Here is a 10,606-nt window from a genome sequence, read left to right as displayed (position 1 = left end):
CTATCACCTTTAGAAACACTGAGGAACCCTCCCATCTATCACCTTTAGAAACACTGAGGAACCCTCCCATCTATCACCTTTAGAAACACTGAGGAACCCTCCCATCTATCACCTTTAGAAACACTGAGGAACCCTCCCATCTATCACCTTTAGAAACACTGAGGAACCCTCCCATCTATCACCTTTAGAAACACTGAGGAACCCTCCCATCTATCACATTTAGAAACACTGAGGAACCCTCCCATCTATCACCTTTAGAAACACTGAGGAACCCTCCCATCTATCACCTTTAGAAACACTGAGGAACCCTCCCATCTATCACCTTTAGAAACACTGAGGAACCCTCCCATCTATCACCTTTAGAAACACTGAGGAACCCTCCCATCTATCACCTTTAGAAACACTGAGGAACCCTCCCATCTATCACCTTTAGAAACACTGAGGAACCCTCCCATCTATCACCTTTAGAAACACTGAGGAACCCTCCCATCTATCACCTTTAGAAACACTGAGGAACCCTCCCATCTATCACCTTTAGAAACACTGAGGAACCCTCCCATCTATCACCTTTAGAAACACTGAGGAACCCTCCCATCTATCACCTTTAGAAACACTGAGGAACCCTCCCATCTATCACCTTTAGAAACACTGAGGAACCCTCCCATCTATCACCTTTAGAAACACTGAGGAACCCTCCCATTTATCACCTTTAGAAACACTGAGGAACCCTCCCATCTATCACCTTTAGAAACACTGAGGAACCCTCCCATCTATCACCTTTAGAAACACTGAGGAACCCTCCCATCTATCACCTTTAGAAACACTGAGGAACCCTCCCATTTATCACCTTTAGAAACAATGAGGAACCCTCCCATCTATCACCTTTAGAAACAATGAGGAACCCTCCCATGTATCACCTTTAGAAACACTGAGGAACCCTCCCATTTATCACCTTTAGAAACCCTCCCATTTATCACCTTTAGAAACACTGAGGAACCCTCCCATCTATCACCTTTAGAAACACTGAGGAACCCTCCCATCTATCACCTTCAGAAACACTGAGGAACCCTCCCATCTATCACCTTTAGAAACACTGAGGAACCCTCCCATCTATCACATTTAGAAACACTGAGGAACCCTCCCATCTATCACCTTTAGAAACACTGAGGAACCCTCCCATCTATCACCTTTAGAAACACTGAGGAACCCTCCCATCTATCACATTTAGAAACACTGAGGAACCCTCCCATCTATCACCTTTAGAAACACTGAGGAACCCTCCCATCTATCACCTTTAGAAACACTGAGGAACCCTCCCATCTATCACATTTAGAAACACTGAGGAACCCTCCCATCTATCACCTTTAGAAACACTGAGGAACCCTCCCATCTATCACCTTTAGAAACACTGAGGAACCCTCCCATCTATCACCTTTAGAAACACTGAGGAACCCTCCCATCTATCACCTTTAGAAACACTGAGGAACCCTCCCATCTATCACCTTTAGAAACACTGAGGAACCCTCCCATCTATCACCTTTAGAAACACTGAGGAACCCTCCCATCTATCACCTTTAGAAACACTGAGGAACCCTCCCATTTATCACCTTTAGAAACACTGAGGAACCCTCCCATCTATCACCTTTAGAAACACTGAGGAACCCTCCCATCTATCACCTTTAGAAACACTGAGGAACCCTCCCATCTATCACCTTTAGAAACACTGAGGAACCCTCCCATCTATCACCTTTAGAAACACTGAGGAACCCTCCCATCTATCACCTTTAGAAACACTGAGGAACCCTCCCATTTATCACCTTTAGAAACACTGAGGAACCCTCCCATTTATCACCTTTAGAAACACTGAGGAAGCCTCCCATCTATCACCTTTAGAAACACTGAGGAACCCTCCCATTTATCACCTTTAGAAACACTGAGGAACCCTCCCATATATCACCTTTAGAAACACTGAGGAACCCTCCCATCTATCACCTTTAGAAACACTGAGGAACCCTCCCATCTATCACCTTTAGAAACACTGAGGAACCCTCCCATTTATCACCTTTAGAAACAATGAGGAACCCTCCCATCTATCACCTTTAGAAACAATGAGGAACCCTCCCATGTATCACCTTTAGAAACACTGAGGAACCCTCCCATTTATCACCTTTAGAAACCCTCCCATTTATCACCTTTAGAAACACTGAGGAACCCTCCCATCTATCACCTTCAGAAACACTGAGGAACCCTCCCATCTATCACCTTTAGAAACACTGAGGAACCCTCCCATCTATCACCTTTAGAAACACTGAGGAACCCTCCCATTTATCACCTTTAGAAACAATGAGGAACCCTCCCATTTATCACCTTTAGAAACACTGAGGAACCCTCCCATTTATCACCTTTAGAAACACTGAGGAACCCTCCCATCTATCACCTTTAGAAACACTGAGGAACCCTCCAATCTATCACATTTAGAAACACTGAGGAACCCTCCCATTTATCACCTTTAGAAACACTGAGGAACCCTCCCATCTATCACCTTTAGAAACACTGAGGAACCCTCCCATCTATCACATTTAGAAACACTGAGGAACCCTCCCATCTATCACCTTTAGAAACACTGAGGAACCCTCCCATCTATCACCTTTAGAAACACTGAGGAACCCTCCCGTCTATCACCTTTAGAAACACTGAGGAACGTCCCATCTATCACCTTTAGAAACACTGAGGAACCCTCCCATCTATCACCTTTAGAAACACTGAGGAACCCTCCCATCTATCACCTTTAGAAACACTGAGGAACCCTGCCATCTATCACCTTTAGAAACACTGAGGAACCCTCCCATCTATCACCTTTAGAAACATTGAGGAACCCTCCCATCTATCACCTTTAGAAACACTGAGGAACCCTCCCATCTATCACCTTTAGAAACACTGAGGAACGCTCCCATCTATCACCTTTAGAAACACTGAGGAACCCTCCCATCTATCACCTTTAGAAACACTGAGGAACCCTCCCATCTATCACCTTTAGAAACACTGAGGAACCCTCCCATCTATCACCTTTAGAAACACTGAGGAACCCTCCCATCTATCACCTTTAGAAACACTGAGGAACCCTCCCATCTATTACCTTTAGAAACACTGAGGAACCCTCCCATCTATCACCTTCAGAAACACTGAGGAACCCTCCCATCTATCACCTTTAGAAACACTGAGGAACCCTCCCATCTATCACCTTTAGAAACACTGAGGAACCCTCCCATCTATCACCTTTAGAAACACTGAGGAACCCTCCCATCTATCAGCCCTTTCAAGCTTAACATCCTTATCATTTATCGCCCTCCAGGTTCCCTTGGAGAGTTCATCAATGAGCTTGATGCCTTGATAAGCTCCTTTCCTGAGGACGGCTCACCTCTCACAGTTCTGGGCGACTTTAACCTCCCCACGTCTACCTTTGACTCATTCCTCTCTGCCTCCTTCTTTCCACTCCTCTCCTCTTTTGACCTCACCCTCTCACCTTCCCCCCTACTCACAAGGCAGGCAATACGCTTGACCTCATCTTTACTAGATGCTGTTCTTCCACTAACCTCATTGCAACTCCCCTCCAAGTCTCCGACCACTACCTTGTATCCTTTTCCCTCTCGCTCTCATCCAACACTTCCCACACTGCCCCTACTCGGATGGTATCGCGCCGTCCCAACCTTCGCTCTCTCTCCCCCGCTACTCTCTCCTCTTCCATCCTATCTTCTCTTCCCTCTGCTCAAACTTTCTCCAACCTATCTCCTGATTCTGCCTCCTCAACCCTCCTCTCCTCCCTTACTGCATCCTTTGACTCCCTATGTCCCCTATCCTCCAGGCCGGCTCGGTCCTCCCCTCCCGCTCCGTGGCTCGACGACTCATTGCGAGCTCACAGAACAGGGCTCCGGGCAGCCGAGCGGAAATGGAGGAAAACTCGCCTCCCTGCGGACCTGGCATCCTTTCACTCCCTCCTCTCTACATTTTCCTCCTCTGTCTCTGCTGCTAAAGCCACTTTCTACCATTCTAAGTTCCAAGCATCTGCCTCTAACCCTAGGAAGCTCTTTGCCACCTTCTCCTCCCTCCTGAATCCTCCCCCCTCCCTCCTCCTCTCTGCAGATGACTTCGTCAACCATTTTGAAAAGAAGGTCGATGACATCCGATCCTCGTTTGCTAAGTCAAACGACACCGCTGGTTCTGCTCACACTGCCCTACCCTATGCTCTGACCTCTTTCTCCCCTCTCTCTCCAGATGAAATCTCGCGTCTTGTGACGGCCGGCCGCCCAACAACCTGCCCGCTTGACCCTATCCCCTCCTCTCTTCTCCAGACCATTTCCGGAGACCTTCTCCCTTACCTCACCTCGCTCATCAACTCATCCCTGACCGCTGGCTACGTCCCTCCCGTCTTCAAGAGAGCGAGAGTTGCACCCCTTCTGAAAAAACCTACACTCGATCCCTCCGATGTCAACAACTACAGACCAGTATCCCTTCTCTCTTTTCTCTCCAAAACTCTTGAGCGTGCCGTCCTTGGCCAGCTCTACCGCTATCTCTCTCAGAATGACCTTCTTGATCCAAATCAGTCAGGTTTCAAGACTAGTCATTCAACTGAGACTGCTCTTCTCTGTATCACGGAGGCGCTCCGCACTGCTAAAGCTAACTCTCTCTCCTCTGCTCTCATCCTTCTAGACCTATCGGCTGCCTTCGATACTGTGAACCATCAGATCCTCCTCTCCACCCTCTCCGAGTTGGGCATCTCCGGCGCGGCCCACGCTTGGATTGCGTCCTACCTGACAGGTCGCTCCTACCAGGTGGCGTGGCGAGAATCTGTCTCCTCACCACGCGCTCTCACCACTGGTGTCCCCCAGGGCTCTGTTCTAGGCCCTCTCTTATTCTCGCTATACACCAAGTCACTTGGCTCTGTCATAACCTCACATGGTCTCTCCTATCATTGCTATGCAGACGACACACAATTAATCTTCTCCTTTCCCCCTTCTGATGACCAGGTGGCGAATCGCATCTCTGCATGTCTGGCAGACATATCAGTGTGGATGACGGATCACCACCTCAAGCTGAACCTCAGCAAGACGGAGCTCCTCTTCCTCCCGGGGAAGGACTGCCCGTTCCATGATCTCGCCATCACGGTTGACAACTCCATTGTGTCCTCCTCCCAGAGCGCTAAGAACCTTGGCGTGATCCTGGACAACACCCTGACGTTCTCAACTAACATCAAGGCGGTGTCCCGTTCCTGTAGGTTCATGCTCTACAACATCCGCAGAGTACGACCCTGCCTCACACAGGAAGCGGCGCAGGTCCTAATCCAGGCACTTGTCATCTCCCGTCTTGATTACTGCAACTCGCTGTTGGCTGGGCTCCCTGCCTGTGCCATTAAACCCCTACAACTCATCCAGAACGCCGCAGCCCGTCTGGTGTTCAACCTTCCCAAGTTCTCTCACGTCACCCCGCTCCTCCGCTCTCTCCACTGGCTTCCAGTTGAAGCTCGCATCCGCTACAAGACCATGGTGCTCGCCTACGGAGCTGTGAGGGGAACGGCACCTCAGTACCTCCAGGCTCTGATCAGGCCCTACACCCAAACAAGGGCACTGCGTTCATCCACCTCTGGCCTGCTCGCCTCCCTACCACTGAGGAAGTACAGTTCCCGCTCAGCCCAGTCAAAACTGTTCGCTGCTCTGGCCCCCAATGGTGGAACAAACTCCCTCACGACGCCAGGACAGCGGAGTCAATCACCACCTTCCGGAGACACCTGAAACCCTACCTCTTCAAGGAATACCTAGGATAGGGTAAGTAAGGGTAGGTAATCCTTCTCCCCCCAACAAGATTTAGATGCAAGTGGCTGTTCCACTGGTTGTCATAAGGTGTATGCACCAATTTGTAAGTCGCTCTGGATAAGAGCGTCTGCTAAATGACTTAAATGTAAATGTAATGTAAATGTATCACCTTTAGAAACACTGAGGAACCCTCCCATCTATCACCTTTAGAAACACTGAGGAACCTCCCATCTATCACCTTTAGAAACACTGAGGAACCCTCCCCATCACCTTTAGAAACACTGAGGAACCCTCCCATCTATCACCTTTAGAAACACTGAGGAACCCTCCCATCTATCACCTTTAGAAACACTGAGGAACCCTCCCATCTATCACCTTTAGAAACACTGAGGAACCCTCCCATCTATCACCTTTAGAAACACTGAGGAACCCTCCCATCTATCACCTTTAGAAACACTGAGGAACCCTCCCATCTATCACCTTTAGAAACACTGAGGAACCCTCCCATCTATCACCTTTTAGAAACACTGAGGAACCCTCCCATCTATCACCTTTAGAAACACTGAGGAACCCCTCCCATCTATCACCTTTAGAAACACTGAGGAACCCTCCCATCTATCACCTTTAGAAACACTGAGGAACCCTCCCATCTATCACCTTTAGAAACACTATCACCCCAGAGGAACCCTCCCATCTATCACCTTTAGAAACACTGAGGAACCCTCCCATCTATCACCTTTAGAAACACTGAGGAACCCTCCCATTTATCACCTTTAGAAACACTGAGGAACCCTCCCATCTATCACCTTTAGAAACACTGAGGAATCTATCACCCCCAAAACACTGAGGAACTCCCATCTATCACCTTTTAGAAACACTGAGAACCCTCCCATCTATCACCTTTAGAAACACTGAGAACCCTCCCATCTATCACCTTTAGAAACACTGAGGAACCACTCCCATCTATCACCTTTAGAAACACTGAGGAACCCTCCCATCTATCACCTTTAGAAACACTGAGAAATCTATCACCTTTAGAAACACTGAGGAACCCTCCCATCTATCACATTTAGAAACACTGAGGAACCCTCCCATCTATCACCTTTAGAAACACTGAGGAACCCTCCCATCTATCACCTTTAGAAACACTGAGGAACCCTCCCATCTATCACCTTTAGAACACTGAGAAACCCTCCCATCTATCACCTTTAGAAACACTGAGAACCCTCCCATCTATCACCTTTAGAAACACTGAGAACGCTCCCATCTATCACCTTCCTGCAAACACTGAGGAACCCACCCATGTATCACCTTAGAAACACACACACCCACACACACACACACACACACTGAGGAACACACACCCATCTATCACACTTTACACAAACACTTATTGAGAACCCTCCCATTATCACTTTTAGATAAATGTTACACCGAGGAACCCTCCCATCTATCACCTTTAGAAACTCACTCCAGTCCCCTCCCATCTATCTTTCCCATCCCATTTATCACCTTTAGTCCCTCCCATCTATCACCTTCCCTCCCTCCTCTGAGAAACACCTCCAGTCCCTCCCATCCCAGTCCCTTTAGAAACACCAGTCCCTCCCATCTATCACCTTTAGTCCCTCCCCCAGTCCCTCCCATCTAGTCCCTCCTCCAGTCCACTGAGTCCCTCCCATCTAGTCCCTTTCCAGTCCCTCCCCCAGTCCCCCTCCCAGTCCCTATCACCCTCCTCCAGGAACCCTCCATCTCCTCACTGAGGAACCCTCCCCCTAGTCACATTTAGAGTCCCTCCAGTCCCTCCCCATCCCTCACCTTTAGAAACACTCCAGTCCCTCCCTCCAGTCACCTTCCCTAGAAACACCCCAGTCCCTCCCATCTATCCCTTTTCCAGTCCTCCTCCATCTATCACCTTTAGAAACACTGAGGAACCCTCCATCTGTTTGTGATGTCAGCCCTGAGGGAGTGACATTTATCACCTTTAGAAACACTGAGTCAACCTCTATCACCAGACACACAGGAACCCTCCACTGGTTAGAAACACTGGGAACCCTCCTGTTTGTCACCTGTAGAAACCAGTCCCTCCCATCCCATCCCTCCTCTATCACCTTTAGAAACACTGAGTGTGTGTGTGTGTAACCTCCCTGAGTATCCTCCACTTGGTTTTCAGGAACCCCTCCCATCTATCCCTCTTCCTGTCAACCCTCCAGTCACACATCACCTTTAGAAACAGGAACCCTCCCATCTACACACTCCTGTTAGAAACCCACCAACCTCCACATTTATCACCTCCTGACAGACAGTCTCCCATTTATCCCTTTAGTCAAACATAAATGTTACATTTGACCAGACTCTGTTATTAAACCTCCAACCTCTGTAGTCCCACCTTCTTCCCTCCTCAGTCCCTCCCACCAACCTCTATCCCATGGTTCCCCTGCAGCCCCTCCCAGTCCCTCCCCTCTAGTCCCACCCCTCATCCCCCAGTCCCTCCCCTCTCATCACATCTGGAGAAACCTCCAGTCCCATCTATCACCATGGTTCCCCTCCCCTCCCTGACTATCCCTCCTGAGTCCGTCCCCCAGTCCCTCCTCCAGTCCCTCCCATCTATCCCTTTAGTCCCTCCCCCCCAGTATCCCTCAGTACCTCTGATGAACCAACTCTCTATCACCCTCACTGACAGACAGACTGGGAACCCTCACCTCTATCACCTGTAGAACACATGGTGTCTGGAGCCCTCCCCTGACAGACAGAGTGAACCCTCCACCTCTTCACCTTTAGAAACTGGAGAACCCTCCATCAGGACTGGCTGTTACCTTAAACCCAGGTTCTGCCCTGCTTCAGACTGGCTGTTATTAACCCACCTCCCTTCCACCTCTTGGTTCCAGAACCCTCCTCTACAGACAGACTCTGTTCACCCCAGGTTCCTCCCCTAGTCACACACTGAGGAACCCTCCTCATGTATCACCTCTCTCCCATCTCCCTGTGTTTAGTCCCTCCCCTTCATGGTTCTCCAGTCCCTCCCCAGTCCCTTATTAAACCCACCAACCTCTGTGTGTCCAGTGTGTGTGTGTGTCCTGACAGTGTGTACCCAGTCTATATGGAATTTCAGCTGTGTGGTGACCCTGGTCTTCTTCTCTGGTTTTCAGGTCAGACTGGCTGTTAGTAAACCCACCCCTCTGAGAACAGCTCCCTCAGCCCTCTCCAGACTGGCTGTCATTAAAGTCCCACCACCTCTATATGGGTCAACATATGGTTCTGGAGAACCCTGCAGCCTCCTGACAGACAGACTGGCTGTTATTAAACCCACCAACCTCTATATGGGTCAACACATGGTTCTGGAGAACCCTGCAGCCTCCTGACAGACAGACTGGCTGTTATTAAACCCACCAACCTCTATATGGGTCAACACATGGTTCTGGAGAACCCTGCAGCCTCCTGACAGACAGACTGGCTGTTATTAAACCCACCAACCTCTATATGGGTTCACCAACCAAAGACAGACTGGTTGTTATTAAACCCACCAACCTATAAATGATGCCCTTCTGGACATCCCTGCATATCTCAAAGTGCTGTCAAACCCACCTAAAACCCCAAACAGCAAACAATGGTTCTGGCTAGAAAAACCCCTGCAGCCTCCTGACAGACAGACTGGCTGTTATTAAACCCACAAATGTTCAACCTCTTAAGGCAGAACAGTGGGTCAGGTGGACACATGGTAGTCTGGAGAAGGTCAGTTGAAACTGGAGCTGGCAGCCTCCTGACAGACAGACTGGCTGTTATTAAACCCACCAACCTCTATATGGGTCAACACATGGTTCTGGAGAACCCTGCAGCCTCCTGACAGACAGACTGGCTGTTATTAAAACCCACCAACCTCTATATGGGTCAACACATGGTTCTGGAGAACCCTGCAGCCTCCTGACAGACAGACTGGCTGTTATTAAACCCACCAACCTCTGTATGGGTCAACACATGGTTCTGGAGAACCCTGCAGCCTCCTGACAGACAGACTGGCTGTTATTAACCCACCAACCTCTGTGGGTCAACACATGGTTCTGGAGAACCCTGGGCCTCCTGACAGACAGACTGGCTGTTATTAAACCCACCAACCTCTGTATGGGTCAACACATGGTTCTGGAGAACCCTGGCCTCCTGACAGACAGACTGGCTGTTATTAAACCCACCAACCTCTATATGGGTCAACACATGGTTCTGGAGAACCCTGCAGCCTCCTGACAGACAGACTGGCTGTTATTAAACCCACCAACCTCTATATGGGTCAACACATGGTTCTGGAGAACCCTGCAGCCTCCTGACAGACAGACTGGCTGTTATTAAACCCACCAACCTCTATATGGGTCAACACATGGTTCTGGAGAACCCTGCAGCCTCCTGACAGACAGACTGGCTGTTATTAAACCCACCAACCTCTATATGGGTCAACACATGGTTCTGGAGAACCCTGCAGCCTCCTGACAGACAGACTGGCTGTTATTAAACCCACCAACCTCTATATGGGTCAACACATGGTTCTGGAGAACCCAGACAGACTGGCTGTTATTAAACCAACCTCTTGGGTCAACACATGGTTCTGGGTCCTGAAGACACATGGTTAAACCAACCTGGAGCAGGTGGTTCTGGAGAACCCTGCAGCCTCCTGACAGACAGACTGGCTGTTATTAAACCCACCAACCTCTATATGGGTCAACACATGGTTCTGGAGAACCCTGCAGCCTCCTGACAGACAGACTGGCTTTATTAAACCCACCAACCTGGGTCAGGTTCTGGAGAACCCTGCA

General features: G+C 49.3%; 1 long non-coding RNA gene across 2 annotated transcripts; it reads right to left on the bottom strand.

Annotated features, from left to right (window-relative positions):
* Window positions 1-192: 192 nt before the first annotated feature.
* On the bottom strand, window positions 193-3,459 carry LOC127920365 (uncharacterized). 2 transcript variants are annotated; one of them, XR_008106075.1, is made up of 3 exons: window positions 2,892-3,459; window positions 1,853-2,027; window positions 193-707 (listed from the first exon to the last, which is right to left on the bottom strand). It is a non-coding gene; the product is annotated as an uncharacterized LOC127920365 (long non-coding RNA). The 2 variants fall into 2 exon arrangements; XR_008106076.1 differs by having other exon boundaries at window positions 1,853-2,062; window positions 3,102-3,459.
* Window positions 3,460-10,606: the final 7,147 nt, after the last annotated feature.

This window comes from Oncorhynchus keta, unplaced genomic scaffold (genome assembly GCF_023373465.1).
Source record: "Oncorhynchus keta strain PuntledgeMale-10-30-2019 unplaced genomic scaffold, Oket_V2 Un_contig_19177_pilon_pilon, whole genome shotgun sequence".
Taxonomy (NCBI): Eukaryota; Metazoa; Chordata; class Actinopteri; order Salmoniformes; family Salmonidae; genus Oncorhynchus; species Oncorhynchus keta.
The sequence above is the reverse complement of the archived record's forward strand: the minus strand, read 5'-3'. Positions and strand labels throughout refer to the sequence as shown.